This window comes from Aricia agestis, chromosome Z (genome assembly GCF_905147365.1).
Source record: "Aricia agestis chromosome Z, ilAriAges1.1, whole genome shotgun sequence".
NCBI lineage: Eukaryota > Metazoa > Arthropoda > Insecta > Lepidoptera > Lycaenidae > Aricia > Aricia agestis.
Window position 1 is genome coordinate 38,382,222 of NC_056428.1, and position 16,112 is coordinate 38,398,333.

The 16,112-nt window shown below is 36.1% G+C and overlaps 1 protein-coding gene across 1 annotated transcript in view; it reads right to left on the reverse strand.

The window, feature by feature from the left end:
• The window catches only part of LOC121739166 (proton-coupled amino acid transporter-like protein CG1139), a 75,460-nt gene that overhangs the window by 14,400 nt on the left and 44,948 nt on the right, over positions 1–16,112 (reverse strand). The gene's annotated exons all lie outside the window — the stretch shown is intronic.

Consider the following 16,112-nt stretch of genomic DNA (forward strand, 5'->3'; position numbering starts at 1 on the left):
CAGTTAAGCAGGAGTAATTTTATAGTGCCCAAGTGTGTGCGCAATACACAAGAGCACTGTGGTTCCAATGAAACCAGGCCAGTTACGCAGGAGTAATTTTATAGTGCCCAAGTGTGTGCGCAATACACAAGAGCACTCTGGTTTCAATGAAACCAGGCCAGTTACGCAGGATATGAGAATAAAGAAAAGTGCTCTTGTGTATTGCGCACACACTTGTGCACTATAAAATTACCCGTGCGTAACTGGCCTAGTTTCATTGAAACCAAAATGCTTTTGTGTATTGCGCACACACTTGGGTGCTATAAAATTACTCCTGCGTAACACGGCCTGGTTTCAGAACGCGTCGTGGCCGTTTTCACTAGTTTCACTATTACCACAACGCGTTGTGAGTCATTTTTTCGCTCATTGAGCGTTTTCGGTCTTTGAGCGTAACATATACAGGGTGTAACAAAAATAAGTGATAATACTTTAGGGTGTTCGGAATCGGCTCCAACGATTTTCATGAAATTTAGTATATAGGGGGTTTTGGGGGCGATAAATCGATCTAGCTAGGAATCATTTTTAGAAAATGTCATTTTATTTGTGTTTTATCAAATACCGAGCAAAGCTCGGTCAAATAGCCTAGTATTATTATCATTACAGCCTATTTCGCAAAATAATTATTTACTAAAATATACATATATCGATACCTTATTGAGTAAAATTGGGGCAGTAGTTTAGTCGCTATGAGGGCACATACATACATAGACTGCCAGAATCACTACCCTTCCCTTTGTCTTTGTCGCAGCCGGGTATGGCATAGCCGGGTTGTTTGTTGCGAGAGCAGTGCGGTAAAATGCAATTTACTTGCGATCCAGATATATTTTTTTCTACCTTTTATTGGCTTCTGTACAAAACAATCAAACAAATGAAATATATGAAAGGCCACGGGGAGATTTCTATTTCGTAATTACATTTCAAAATTCACAAAGTGTAAATTGTTAGGAAAACTTTTTATTTAACTTTTTGCGAAACAACATTTTGTACTTGTACTGTATTGTTTTACTAACCGACGTCGTAATTTTTAATATAATTTCACAATATCATAATTTTAATGCTTTCTGTTTGTTTGTTTGTTCGCATAAAATATGTCAATATACACTATTATTACCGTAATGTAGGGGTGAGCGATAGTACTTATAGACAGCTCGTCAGTCGTCTTGTTTGTTATTAATTGCGTAAATTATGACATAAGAAACCCTGGGTTTCTTAAGGATTTTCTAAGTCAGAGATTGCGTAAGAGACGCTGCCCGCCACTGTATTGGGCATTGGCGCTGATAATAATAAATTGTTGTATACACGCAGGATCTCTATATTTTTGACCGACTTCCAAAAAGGAGGAGGTAATACGTTCGGCTGTATGTATCTTTTTTTTTTCACAATAGAACAACGCAATAAAAATTTCATTCGAATCTACGTAGCGGCACAAGCTTGAAGATTCAACAAAGGGATAGACATGTGGGATAATGAGTGGTGGCCACAAAGGAAGATCTTCCGACCGAGCGAGGTGGTATGCTCGGTCAGGCCGGAGCCCACGTGATAAATTTCAGCTGTCGTATAATTTATACCGACGCGCTCAGAAAACTTCGATAGCGCGATGCAGGAATGTTAGGCGAATTGTGGGTACCGCCACAGACACACATTCGCATTTATATTACTAGTATAGATAATATATAATTATAGATTTGTGATTGTGTTGTTTGTACACGTGTTGCAAACACAGGAGCAATAATTGGCCACAATCCGGGATCAGCCGTTCAAACGTTTACACTACAACCAGCTGGGACTCGATTCTCGTGAGACTAATCAGAGCATCGAGAATTAGACCCCAGAGGCTCCACAGTCCACACTCATACCTTCGATTCTTCTCGCGCATGAAAAAGTGTTTGTATACGTGAATAAGAACTTGTGTTTACTATTCGATTGCTATTCAAAACACATGAAGATGTACATACAATGCTATCTAAAGTACCTATCTAAAGACTTTGCTATTATCGTGTCCGCCTGTTCGCCTAATGACCGCCTGTTCAAAGAACAGCAACAGTCGAATTCGAAATACGAGAATCGGTCCCCAGCTCATCAGCGTATGATCTATTATAATGATTCTGTTACCAAAAATGTATTTCTTTAAAAATAGTATCTCTACGTCACGTTATGATAATTAAAACTTTCGATACATAATATCTTTTGGAGAAGAGTCAGCGATACCTTTCGAATTTCGATGACAAATTAATTCTGCGAAATAACCCTTTGTGGTACGGGAGCCCTAGATCATTTTTTTTGATTACTAACAAGCAAATTTTTGTGAGTGGCTTCATTTTGATAAGACGACACACTAACAGAGATAGAAACGATTTCATACTTTGACTTGATTGTCCTAAAATATGGATTGTTCTATTTGTAGGACAATGTTACTTTTAAATTATATAACTATTAACATACCAACATACAAAAAATCTGCTTGTTAGGGTTCCGTTTTAGGGTAGTAGGTAGTCAACCAAATTTTTTTTTTTAATGAAATAAAGGGGGAAAACGAGCAAACGGGTCACCTGATGGAAAGCAACTTCCGTCGCCCATGGACACTCGCAGCATTAGAAGAGCTGGAGGTGCGTTGCCGGCCTTTTAAGGGGGAATAGGGTAATAGGGGAGGGTAGGGAAGGGAATAGGGCCTACAGGGGATCGGGCCTCCGGTAAACTCACTCACTCGACGAAACACAGCGCAAGCGCTGTTTCACGCCGGTTTTCTGTGAGAACGTGGTATTTCTCCGGTCGATCCGGCCCATTCGTACCGAAGCATGGCTCTCCCACGTATACGTACACGTATCTTGTTGATTACAGAACCCTATAACGGAACCCTACCGAGCTGATTTTTTGTACATTGATAGATTAATAGTCATGTAATTTATGAGTAACATTGTCCTACAAATATAACAATCTATATTTTAGAACCATCAATGTATGAAATCCTTTCTATCTCTGTTAGCTACCACTTTCGAGAATTTTCGAAAATAAAAAAGTTGTTCGTCTTATCAAAATGAAGCCACTCACAAAAAATTAACTTGTTAGTATTAAAAAAAATTGTTCTGGGGCTCTCGTACTAATATAATAGAGTAAATTTTTTAATGTTTTAATGTCTGTATGGGCATTATTAATGTTTGTTTGTGCCCATACAAATGGCAAACATGTCAATATTTGTATGGGCACAAAAAATACTCTTTCAACGCTGCTCTTCCATGGTAAACTGTATGTATATAAAAGTTTTACACCCTGTATACGGTATACCTATTGGGCAATCATACACATAATCTATATAATATAGGTATAAAATTTTCGTGTCACAGTGTTTGTGCGTGAACTCCTCCAAAACGGCTTTTATTTTATTGAAAATTCTTATATGTACATTCGTTAGGCTTGAGAATAGATTATTATCTACTTTTTATAATTTATACTAGAAATAATTTAATATATGGCAAAACAACGTTTGCTGGCTACTTTATTATAATATAGGTGAATGTGGAGAGGCTCCATTAAAGACTTATATTGTCCAATTGTAATAATAATTATCTATCACGTAAATCGCAGGTAAAATTACAAACCACACATAATCGATTGTTTGATGTACAATAATGTACATCTACCTCTATAATATGACAGATTAGGATTACCCCTAATTACGACATCTGAGAAATACTATCTGAGAAATAGATTCGAGATATATTATATAGATCTCAGACCTATATTATTCGGTCGATTTATGCCAAGTCAATGATTAATTAACTATTAATTAAAACATCAATCGACTGATCAATTAACTGAGCTATTTAACTCTATTTTATTATCAATTAGTTTTTATGCACGTAGGTTTATGAATATACATTGTGTAACAAAAATAAGTAATAATAAGTACTTTAGGGTGTGTACGTGTTTCTTGTAGAGAGTTCACTGTGAAAGTAACAGCACTGAAAGACGAATTGTTTTGTCACTTTTGTATGGGCAAGGGCCCGAGCGTCACGAGTTTCCCCATACAAAAGTGAAAAAAAAATTTGGTATTTCAGCGCTGCTACTTTCACAGTGAACTCTCTACAAGGAACAAGTACACACTCTAAAGTATTATCACTTATTTTTGTTACACCCTGTATGTATATCCTTTTATTAAATCAATACTTTTACTTAGGGCCTGTTTCACCACTTCCTGATAAGGCCACCACTTAACTTGACAGATGAAGTCTAGAGAATCTGTCAAAAAAGCTGTGAATAGCCTATTCAGCATTTTATCAGAAAGTGGTGAAACAGGCCCTTAATATTATATCAATCATTTTAAAAATATTATATCAATCTTTTTAAGCTCTACAGTTTTTTACGTAAATAATTCTTTGAACTTTGGCGACCCTCCAAAAGAAGTTTCGTGTCCCCCTAAGGGGTCGCGCCCCACAGGTTGAATACACTGCTATTAAGGGTCAACGCACACGGAGACGGGACGCCGCAATGAATATCGTCAATTCAGACCACAACGCGACGCGTAGATTCATTTCTGCATAGATTTGATATTAAATTTAGAAATGCATCTACGCCTCGCGTTGCGATCTGAATTGACCCTAAAAGTGTTTGGCGGCCACTACGAGACCGAATAAAATGTATGAAAACTTTAGGAGACTATGATGACGTCTGCAACTCCATTGCACCGAAATTCGTTTATAGCGCGAGAACAGTATATTTTTCCGGGATAAAAAGTATCCTATATCCTTTGTCGGGACTCAAAGTATCTACATACAAAATTTCAGCAAAATAGTTTTTTACGGTTTGTGTGTGAAGACTAAATAGAGGTAACAGACAGACATACATTTTGACGACCTCTGTGGCTCAGTGGTGAGCGCGTTGGTAGCTCAAGCCGGGGGTCGCGGGTTCGAGTCCCGCCGACGGAATAAAAAGTTTTCAAAGTTCCTGGGTCATGGATGTGTATTAAAATATATGTGTATCATATAATAAAAATCTTAAATATTATATGTATAGTATAAAAGTATTAAATATATTTCCGTTGTCTGGTACCTGTAACACAAGTCCTTCAGGTACTTACCACAGGGCCAGACTGACGTGGTGTGAAGCGTCCATAGATATTATTATTATATACAGATAGGCGGACAAACAGACATACTTTCGCATTTATAATATTAGTATTTATATGTGGTTTTGGCCACTAAACCGCTGGGCCCATTAACACTCAATCACATGGTTATAACCTGTTATAACGTCATAGACTCTACAACACCGTGGACTGTATAATATCTTATATTCACCTCAAAACTCTACATACTTTTATACCATATTCCTAATACAATAATGTCAGGGCTTGTCATAATACATAGACCATAAATACGTTATACACTCCCCCCCATGAATATATTAGTTAATATATTCATAACTGTACATAAATCGTCACAAATATAATCTCTTTATACCAAAACAAACATAATTATACCTGCCTATTAGAAAGTCTTACATCATAAAATTACTACAATTCACAATAATAACTACTCTAGCCCTACGTACATAACTTTAAAGCAAAATAGCATCCTCATTTAAAACTACGACACATAAAACAAACTCAATAAATACCTTGTTACGTTAAGTTACCTTTATTAGCTAACACCACAATCAATAGGTAGTATAGAAAAAAAACCTCAATAACATATTTTTCCAAAACTTAAAAACACACAAAGTGTGTAAACACTTACACTCGCATATTCTACGTTCCGAAAACTACTCTGTTCACAACATTAAATAACCCTATCTTTTATTTCCCGCAACCTTAATTGTTTGCGAACGGAACACCTCTAATATTATAACGAATACTATTATAATCGTCCACTAAATTTGCTGACCTGCTTCTGACCGATGTTTCCTTGTCATAACATACAGTTTTATTAAAGGCTACATCACACTGCTTTCTCGTACAATTCAACCCTCGTGAACTACCATGTTGCTTTTCTGCGTGCAATAACGTGTGATGCCGCCTATGGCAACATTGACAACCATTGGATCGCTTACACCTAGATGCCCTATGGTATGACCCTAAACAATTAAAACATAATCTATTGCTATTAACAAAATCTAACCTACTACTCATTTCCATTTGTCGCAACTTTTGACACTCTTCTATCTTGTGACCCTCCTTACAATATCCACACGTTGCAGCAACAACATGGAAAACTTGTGCTCTATGTACCGGCTTCAATCTTGGCCCACTCTCTATCAGCTCTAATCTTGGCCGTTTGTCGACATTTGGTTCTTGTTTTGTCTCTCTCTTTTCCAATTCTAAAATTTCTAATGTTCTAAATTTAGCTTCTAAGAATTTTGTTAGTTCCGTATAAGAAGGTAAACTTTCTATGTTATGACTAATGTTCTGTTCCCATTCCCTTTTAGAACCTTGGTCTAGTTTTTGAGTGACAATATGATTAATTAATATGTCCCAAGTCGAAACATCGAAACCTAAATTCGACAAGGCACTTAAACACTCATTAGTTGTATCTAGAAGTCTTTTTAATTCACTGCTTCTCTCCACAGTTATATTTTCCTGATCAAATAAGCGTATTAATATGTTGTTAGCTATATATCGCCTATTACTGTATCTTCTATTAATCAATTCCCAACACTTCTCATAATTCTCTGCAGTAATTGGTACATGTCTAAGCAGCTGCTCTGGATCTCCTTTAATGTGGGCCTTCAGATAATACAGTTTTTCTACGTTAGCTAAATTTGAATTTCTATGTATAACTGTCTCAAACAAGTCGTGGAATGACGGCCATTCATCGTAATGTCCAGAGAAAATCGGTATGGTTATTTCTGGCAACTTTACTGAGTTTTGCCCATTCAAGCTATGATCCATCCGGTATTCCCTCAACTTTCCCTTGTATTCCAAGAAAACTTCCTTTCCTTCTTCAAAAATATTATCTACTAAATAGCTACATTCTTCTTGCAATTCCTCCATTGTTAGCAACTTAAAATGGTTAGATTCGAATCTTATCCAAGTATTCTCTAAGCTCTCTAGTCTCACCTCTATATAAGATTGAGATATTTTGCCATTATGAGTTATGTTTTGAAACTTTGTATACTCGTTCAACATTTGGACTCGTAAATGTTTCTGCACTCTCATTAAACCTTCCATTCTTGCAAATAATAACAGTAAAGAAAAATCAAAGATAAAATATATTTCCAAATTATGGGCTCTTGTTTGTATGTCGCCAAGGAAACCGCTATAAATTTTCTCGTATTTCAATACTCATCTCTTAAATAAATCTATTTACTTAACTGCTTATCCACATAATACGCTGGCTCTTTTGTTATATCCGGCTCGAAGGACCATGAAGAAAACACCGTGGACTGTATAATATCTTATATTCACCTCAAAACTCTACATACTTTTATACCATATTCCTAATACAATAATGTCAGGGCTTGTCATAATACATAGACCATAAATACGTTATACAGGGGCTCTCATAACTCAAATATCGCTTCGATGGCAGTCTAGATCGAGTGCGTGTACGTAAGTTGGTTGATCCTCTTAATTTGTTTATTCATCAGTTTGCTTCATGTTTATTTTGTAATACAATAATTTATTTTTACACAATGGCGAGGTACCCTACATTACGAAAGGGCACTATTTGGGCAGTCTTGAGTCATACAATTGGATGAATTAGTTGCAAGACACATGTGACGCAACATCCGGAGTCTGATACATTATATCAGGGGTTCTCAAAGTGTGCGCCGCGGCACCCCGGCCCGCCGTGTAAAAGCAAGAGATGCGCCGTGGCCCGTGAGTCGATCCTCCAATCTCCATCATTATACGAAACCACAATTATAAATAAATTATAATGTTGTGTAAAGCAGGTAGATATTTGTTTCTTATTATTTACTTCATATACGTCTCGCTTAACCTAACTATGATTCTTAAAGGTGTTTATTTATGTATCCTTGTCTAATAGCTGCTATAGTAGGGCGCCGCGCCGTGACAAAATATTGTGACGTCAAATGTGTAACTCGCCGCAGGCTGCAAAAGATTGGGAACCCCTGGGCCTGTACACAAGTGGCAAAGCGCTAACGCTAGCGCTACAAAATGTATGCAATTTGACATAAGTCATCGCTTCGCTAGCGAATACTAATGTCAAATCCCATACATTTTGTAGCGCTAGCGTTAGCGTTAGCGTTTTGCCACTTGTCTACGGGGGCTGCACAATTTACACTATCGCCTCACGAGTCGCGACTTACATCGCCTAGGCCCGCGCGTGCTAAAGGGCTTCCACACATAGGGCTTCGTAACTGCGAACTAGAAATCAAATTGCGATGCGATTTCACCGTTAACACTTCAGCGATGATCCCTTTATCAGTGAAGGATTAAGACTATACTTGCCTTGAGCAATCCATGCCTGTGCCCCGATACGGATAGAACCCTAGGGGGGCAACACAGGCATGTATTGTTCAACTAAAATCGGTATTTAAACCTTTACCGCCTAAAAACATGAGATTTTTCCTAGAAACTTTTTGGTGTAGTTTTTGGTGACGTGATGCCCTAAGGACGGATTTTTTGTGTTTCTTCTGGTGCCCCTGACGTAATGCGGTAGTCGATTTCTTAATTTCATTAATCCGTCACTGCCTTTGGTTAAACGCCCTGGTTAGCCGACAGAAGACGCTAGCGCCGAGAATCGCGACGCGAGTCGCGTGGCGAACCCTCAGCATCTTTTTGTTGTACGAACTTTGGAGATCGTTGAAATGATAGGTAGATATTTAGGAATGAAACTACCACATCTTCAAAGCTCACTAACATATAATCCGTGCATATAATATTTAAAAATGCCTGTTCACAAAATCTACATCTAGCTGAATCCTTAATAATAATTTTCAACAATTTGTCAACCAACTGTCATCCTTACATTTTTTTCCTCTCCAGCCTTAAAATATAATATAAGCAATAGTGTCATAGACTACATACTAAAATTATCAGATTTAAATAACGATCATTAATATTAATTAAAATTAAACTAATAGGTGCGACCGAGACGCCACAGAACCCGACGTCGCGTCGTCAACAATTGCCTCGCCTCTCGAGTCTCGGCTCGAGCGATAGTGTCATTCACGTACCTATAGATTAAGGACATAGTAAAAGGAGGGGAAGTAGGATAACTCCGGCCCAATCCGCGATATAATTACCTACTGTCTTAGGGTTGTCAATTTTAGGCGGCGCGGAGGCGCGGCGGGTTGGTGTGGGAGCGGCCGTCCGTCCGCGCTTCGTTCGCGCAACCGCATGAACAGCGGCAACGTCGCGGTCTCCCGACTTTTAATAAAAAGTAAATCTTTATTGTGCATATTTTGTGCATATTTCCGCCATTTTTCGTACATATTTGCATGCATATTTCGGCACTTTGATCGTGCATATAATCCGATGTCTATATAAAATTATAAAAATAACCTGTAAAACAACATTAAAAACTAACGCCTGTCTCCTATACTATAAACAAATCTGTTGTTATGATTCGAACATTGCTTTATGTGTATTGTGATTTACAATTATTATTCAATCACTTATTTTTAATTAAGATTAAAAATAAGTAATTGACTGTAAGTAGTTAGTTAATATACGGTCTACAACACAGAGAAATCGGCAAATTACGAGTACTATTACGTAAACAAAGCAATAGCGGCAAATTAGTTGACGGATCAAAAGTACATAAAACATTAATATCTTATTTATACTATGTTCTATAGAACATAGTATAAATAAGATATTAATGTTACACTATATATAGTGGGAAAGTAGACCTACCTACCTACCTACTTCCTTTGTGTGATAGAAAACTTACAATAAAAGCAAGTAACCTGTAAGTAGGTATCTGATCATCAAGTAAAAATTGTTATATTATGCTAGAATAAGTGAGTAGTACTGACCTTTCCTGTTCAACAGGTAATTTAAACAAAGACAATTCTGGAATTGTTGCATTATCTACTATTAAAACACCCAAACACACAGCAATATCTATTACTCCTGCGATTATGATCGGATCGGATCGTAAAGTGTTAGCCCCGACTGGTAATGCCGAAATATTATCCGAGATTTTGTTGTGTGCCGTGTGGCGACTCATTGATACTATGGCGCACACATACAAGCCGCGCGCGGTGCCTTTGTATGAAGATAACTTAGGGAGCATACCCATACTACGTGACCTACTTTATAAGTGGTAAATGCCCAAACCCCCCCCCCGCCCCTTCAATTGTTCACGTGGTATTGACAAGAATAATTTTTAATAATTTTGCAAGTTGAAAGAGTAGATACTAGATAGCAAATGAAAATAATTTGACTCATATATTTTGTGCTTATTAAGTTATATATTACAAAAGACTCTTTGCATGTTTATAATAATTATTACTACTTAATTATATATGGGAATAAAAATAACGATCTCCAAAAAATACATTGATACCCAATAGATTGCCAAAAAGAAATACTTGACACCAATAAAAAAAAACTTTACTGTGAAAGTAGCAGCGTTGAATGAGCAAATTCTTTTTTCTCCATACAGAAGTGAAAAAAATGGTCTTTCAGCGCTGCTACTTTCACAGTGAACTTTATGTTAGGAACACATACACATCCTAAGCCTAAAGTATTATCACTTAGATTTATGTATAATATTGTATAATAACTAGCGACCCACCCCGGCATCGCACGGCCCGGGTATAATAAAATATATATATAATAAGCCACTGAAAAAATGATTAAAATCGATTCAGCAGTTTTGATTTATATTCTTTACTTATGCTCTATCTATATCTGCCCGTGACCGGTGGCATTGGTCGGTACCGCCGCAAAAGCTAAGTCTCGCAATTTTTAAATTTGTAATATATATAGTAGCGTGCGGTAGTTCCCGTTTCCATATAGGCTACAGAAATGCTTCTGCGGTACGATTATTTCAAACTTCAAAAATCTTCTTATAACTTCAAAGAAACTCGCGAAAAACTTTCGTTATCCTTACCACCTCTTATAGAAACACGTTTGAGTAAGTGCTTGTGCGATGTAAGACGACGCACAGCGTCGTCTATTAATCGTGAATTTTTGGAACTAACTTAATTTGAGCAAATTTACGTATAAACACCCCTTTACAACCCCTTTTTTCAGTTAAAAAGTAGCCTATGTCCTTTCTCAGGCTTTAGACTATCTGTGTACAAAGTTTCATTACAATCGGTTCAGTAGTTTGGGCGTGAAAGCGAAACAGACAGACAGACAGATAGAGGTACTTTCGCATTTATAATATTATATTATATATTAGTATAGCTATTCAATTTATAATAAATTTAAAGTGGTTTTATTGAATAAGGATTAATGCCGTATTGGTTAAAATCGCTTCGAAAATTAGCCATTATAATATTTTGTCGTTAAAAGTAAATAACAAAAAACTGTTATTGTCGGATATCCATAAGACATATACTATTGCATAGACCTTCATTACATAGACCTTCTGAATGTGTACAGTACTTGGTACATTATTTTGATAAATCTCGTAGGGATCAGCCTGCGTTTGCAATGTAAGCGGAAAAAATGTAATTATTTACGACATCACATTAGAAACCCCAACAATAACAGTATTTCTCCACTATTTAAGGAATGTTATTATACTTATAAACCTTCCTCTTGAATCACTCTATCTATTAAAGAAAACCGCATCAAAATCCGTTGCGTAGTTTTAAAGATTAAAGGGACATGGGGGAAAAACTTTGTTTTATAATATTTGGTGATAGTCTAAAATTACAATAGAACAATCAGAGAAATTAATTTCTAGGCAGATGGCGGACCTAAGTAATTTGGTCGCGTTTAAAGTTAAACCCAACCGACAGATCACAATTAACATTGAATTGGCATGATCCGACTACACGACGTTGGTCTGTCAACTACTTATGAATCAATTTCCTCGATGGTACCTACTATTTTAGTCACGACTGTAGTTCAAATTGTAATCGAACACTAAAATATATAGTAAATATAATTATGATCACCAGGCTTGACAGCTTCACCAAACTTCAAAATGCCTGATAAGTGACAACAGTACCTGATTTTTAATGGCTGTTGGCTATAAATAACCATAATAAATGCCAGCGTTAAGTATTAAATGACGAGAAAAAAAATTTTCGTATGACGTTTCTCTCGGCGAAATTGACTACGTGACAAAACTCTAGACCCCCTCCCCCCTCTCGTGACTGAGCGTAGTATTTTGAAGACCCCCCTCCCCCCCTAAATGGGTCACGTAGTATGGGTATGCTCCCTTACTTCCCCTCCTTTTACTATGTTAAGGAGATGCGCCAACGAGCTACTAACTACCGCGGAGAGACGCTGGTCGCTACAACACAATTTCGTTGATGCTTTAGTTCGAGCTCCCGCTGGTTGATACGTATTTGTCCAGGCTGTAGTGATAATACGCAGCGTCATGAGTTTGCCCATACAAAAGCTTACAAAAAGTTACTCTTTCAGCGATGCTAATTTCACAGTGAAGTCTACACACTCTAAATTATTATATCACTATGTTTTGTTGTCAACTTGTATTTGTTGTGGTGCCGGGGTGTGCACTTGTAGCTCTGCCGCGAATAATTATTTATTATTGTACTATACTATCGGTAACTTTGAAATAATCACCTTTCTGTTTGACCGAGCTTTGCTCGGTATCCGATGAAAATGACATTTTCTAGAAATGATTCCTAGCTAGATCGATTTATCGCCCCCGAAACCCCCTATATACAAAATACAAAATTTCATGAAAATCGTTGGAGCCGATTCCGATATATATATATATATATATATATATATATATATATATATATATATATATATATATATATATATATATATATATATATATATATATATATATATATATATATATATATATATATATATATATATATATATATATATATATACAAGAATTGCTCGTTTAAAGATATAAGATTTATTTTATGGTTAGCGGGTGATCAATTTCTGAAAAAACTTCAATTACCAAAATTACATAATTCGTTGATAAAAATATGAATGAATTCGTCAATCTTTAATTGATAAATTATAATTGAAAAAACTCTTATATACCTAGATAAATAAAAATTTCAATATCGGATGAATTATTATAAATAACTATAAAAAAATCAGTGGCACTGACAGTGGTTTTACAGGATGGACAAACGGACGGACAACAAAGCGAGTTTCAGTTAAACCTTTCTTATTTTCATTTCGATAAATTATAACATTTTTATGTAACTTAAATAACATACCTACCTACATATTTTTTGGTAGTAAGTACACTTTTGAACCCCATTGTATATATTTTCTATCATTAACTAATTTTTTTAAGTAAGTATTGTTAAAACATTATATTATAAACAAGAATTATATTATGTTAATAATATTATTAATAATCTGAAATAAACTTTCATAGATTCTATCTACTAATACTATAGAGAAACTATTTTTAAGGGTTTTTTTTCTATGGACGCTTCACACCACGTCAGTCTGGCCCCGTGGTAAGTACCTGATGGACTTGTGTTACAGGTACCAGACAACGGAAATATATTTAATACTTTTATACTATACATATATTTAAGATCTTTATTATATGATACACATATTTAATATACATCCATGACCCAGGAACTTTGAAAACTTTTTTGTTCCGTCGGCGGGATTCGAACCCGCAACCCCCGGCTTGAGCTACCAACGCGCTCACCACTGAGCCACAGAGGTTTAAAAATAGTTTCCGTCGTTATTACACTTAATGGGAGCGGCTAACCCTAAATTGTCGATTTTATAATTCATTTTTCTACTTGATAATAAGCCCCGAATTGTTTCATTTTCTAAACATAGATACTACATTATATTTCCGAAAATCCGACCTAGCAAAAACACGATATCTTAAAATTTTCTCATAGAAAAAAATCATAAAGATGCATCTAATTTTCACGAATTTTTTCATATATTGCCATAACCGTGCACTAATCTAAGTAAATATTTTAATACATTGTATTAAATTCTATCATTGAAAATATGACCTAGCGGATTTTTAAAATGTTGTATATCGAGTTAATGAGAAAAAACTAATTTGGCGATGAATCCGCGTCGTCCTTTTTCACCTGGCATATGAAAGACGGGCGTGAGTGTGAAGAGAGAAGGATGATTTTTGATTTTGTTGCGTTAGTCGCCCTCTTAAATACAGCCACAATTATTTTGTATTTACATTATTTCTAATTATAGGTATACTAATATTATTACTGCAGGAAAACTGTAGAAGGAAACAACAATTACCATGAAACCATTGGCAAAGGTTTTCAACTCTTTGTAGTTTGTACGAGTAGCATTAATTAAAAGGACATACAGCTTCCGTGCAAAAGCAACTATGGTTTTTTAATCAAAGCTCCGCAGGAACATGGTTATTATGATTATTATTTCTAGCTGACCCGGCAGACGTTGTTTTTCCATATAAATTATTTATAGTATCAATATAAAAAGTAGATAAAAGCCTATTCTCAGGCCTAACGAATGTACATACTTTCATTAAAAAGCGGTTGAGCCGTTTTGGAGAAGTTCGCGCACAAATACTGTGACACATGAATTTTTAACCGACTTCCAAAAAGGAGGAAGTTATATGTTCGGCTGTGGATATATTTTTTTATTTTTATTTGAGTACCTATGTTCAACGATTACTCCGCCGTTTGTGAACCGATTTTCAAAATTTTTGTTTTGTTGTATTAGGTTTCACTCCAATTTGGTCCCATTTTCACAAAAGTGGTAACCTGTTGATGGGAACCATGAGTAGTCGTAGAAACTCCTCGAAATTTATATGGAAACATATTATGGTGATTTTGGTTTTATGAGAAGCATCCTAAGCATATGCTACCAAAACGCAAGATTTTGCACCGAGGTATACTATGGTTCCGAAGATACTAAGAGAACTCCGGATTCCGTCCGACATACAAGTTTGGGGGCTTAGGCGCTGTTTTAAGAACTGAAAGCATATGCTAGTATGCAAATTACATTCATCATCATCATCATCATTACCACGGCAGGGTTACCAATGTCACAAAAATTGAACATAACGAATTCAACCTTAACTCCAGAGCATTTTTCCGCATTATAAACTATCATAATATTCTTTCGGTATACCCATAGCAAATTACATCAAAATCGGATAAGGCTGGATTTATAATTTATATATTATGCATCCAAACGAGCGGTTTGGCCGCTACGGATATTCGCGCAGATAAATCGTTACACTACTATAACTGCCCATAAAGTTAATATACCAAGCGGAATAGAGAAACAAAGGCCTGAGCAAGCGAGATGTCACACTGCGTGGTAAAAAGAGACGTGTGATTCATGACAGCAGAACTCTTTTTTGACGTCCAGTCGGCATTTATCGGCACGTTGACCATTCAATCTCTTAGAAAGATGCTTGTGTAAGTGCATACGTAAACAAATTTTTACACAAAGACGTAAATCAATTTCGGTTTCGTTTGACAGCTCGAGATTGTTGCTCTATTCAGCTAGGTATATTGACTTTATGCTACTGCCACAGAATAGATAATAATAGTACAACCACTGCTTCTGATCTCGCGTATAGCGGTGAAACTACTCGCCTTCGCGCGAACTCATATAAATCAGCCCTAAAGAGGTTACAGATAGACAGACAGACACACATTCGAATTTATAATATTATTAGTATGGATGACAATGATGACATAATATATAACTACATTCATAAATGAGCAGATGCATAACCTGACCGTAAAACCCTACTTCTCTTTCCTTTTCTTGATGACTCTACCTTTTATCGTCTGACAAAAGTAGGCAGTAGCAAACGTTTTACGTCGGTGTTATATGAGAATCTGGTACCTCTTTATTCTTTTGTTCGTTATCTAATCTGCCCGTATTAGCAATTAAAGTAAAAGTTATATATTAAGGTCGACTACTAGCGCTAGCGACTTGCAATAGTAACGCAACGTGGCACAGTTTGTACCTAGTAGGTAACTTGTCAAGGCCACATGAGACA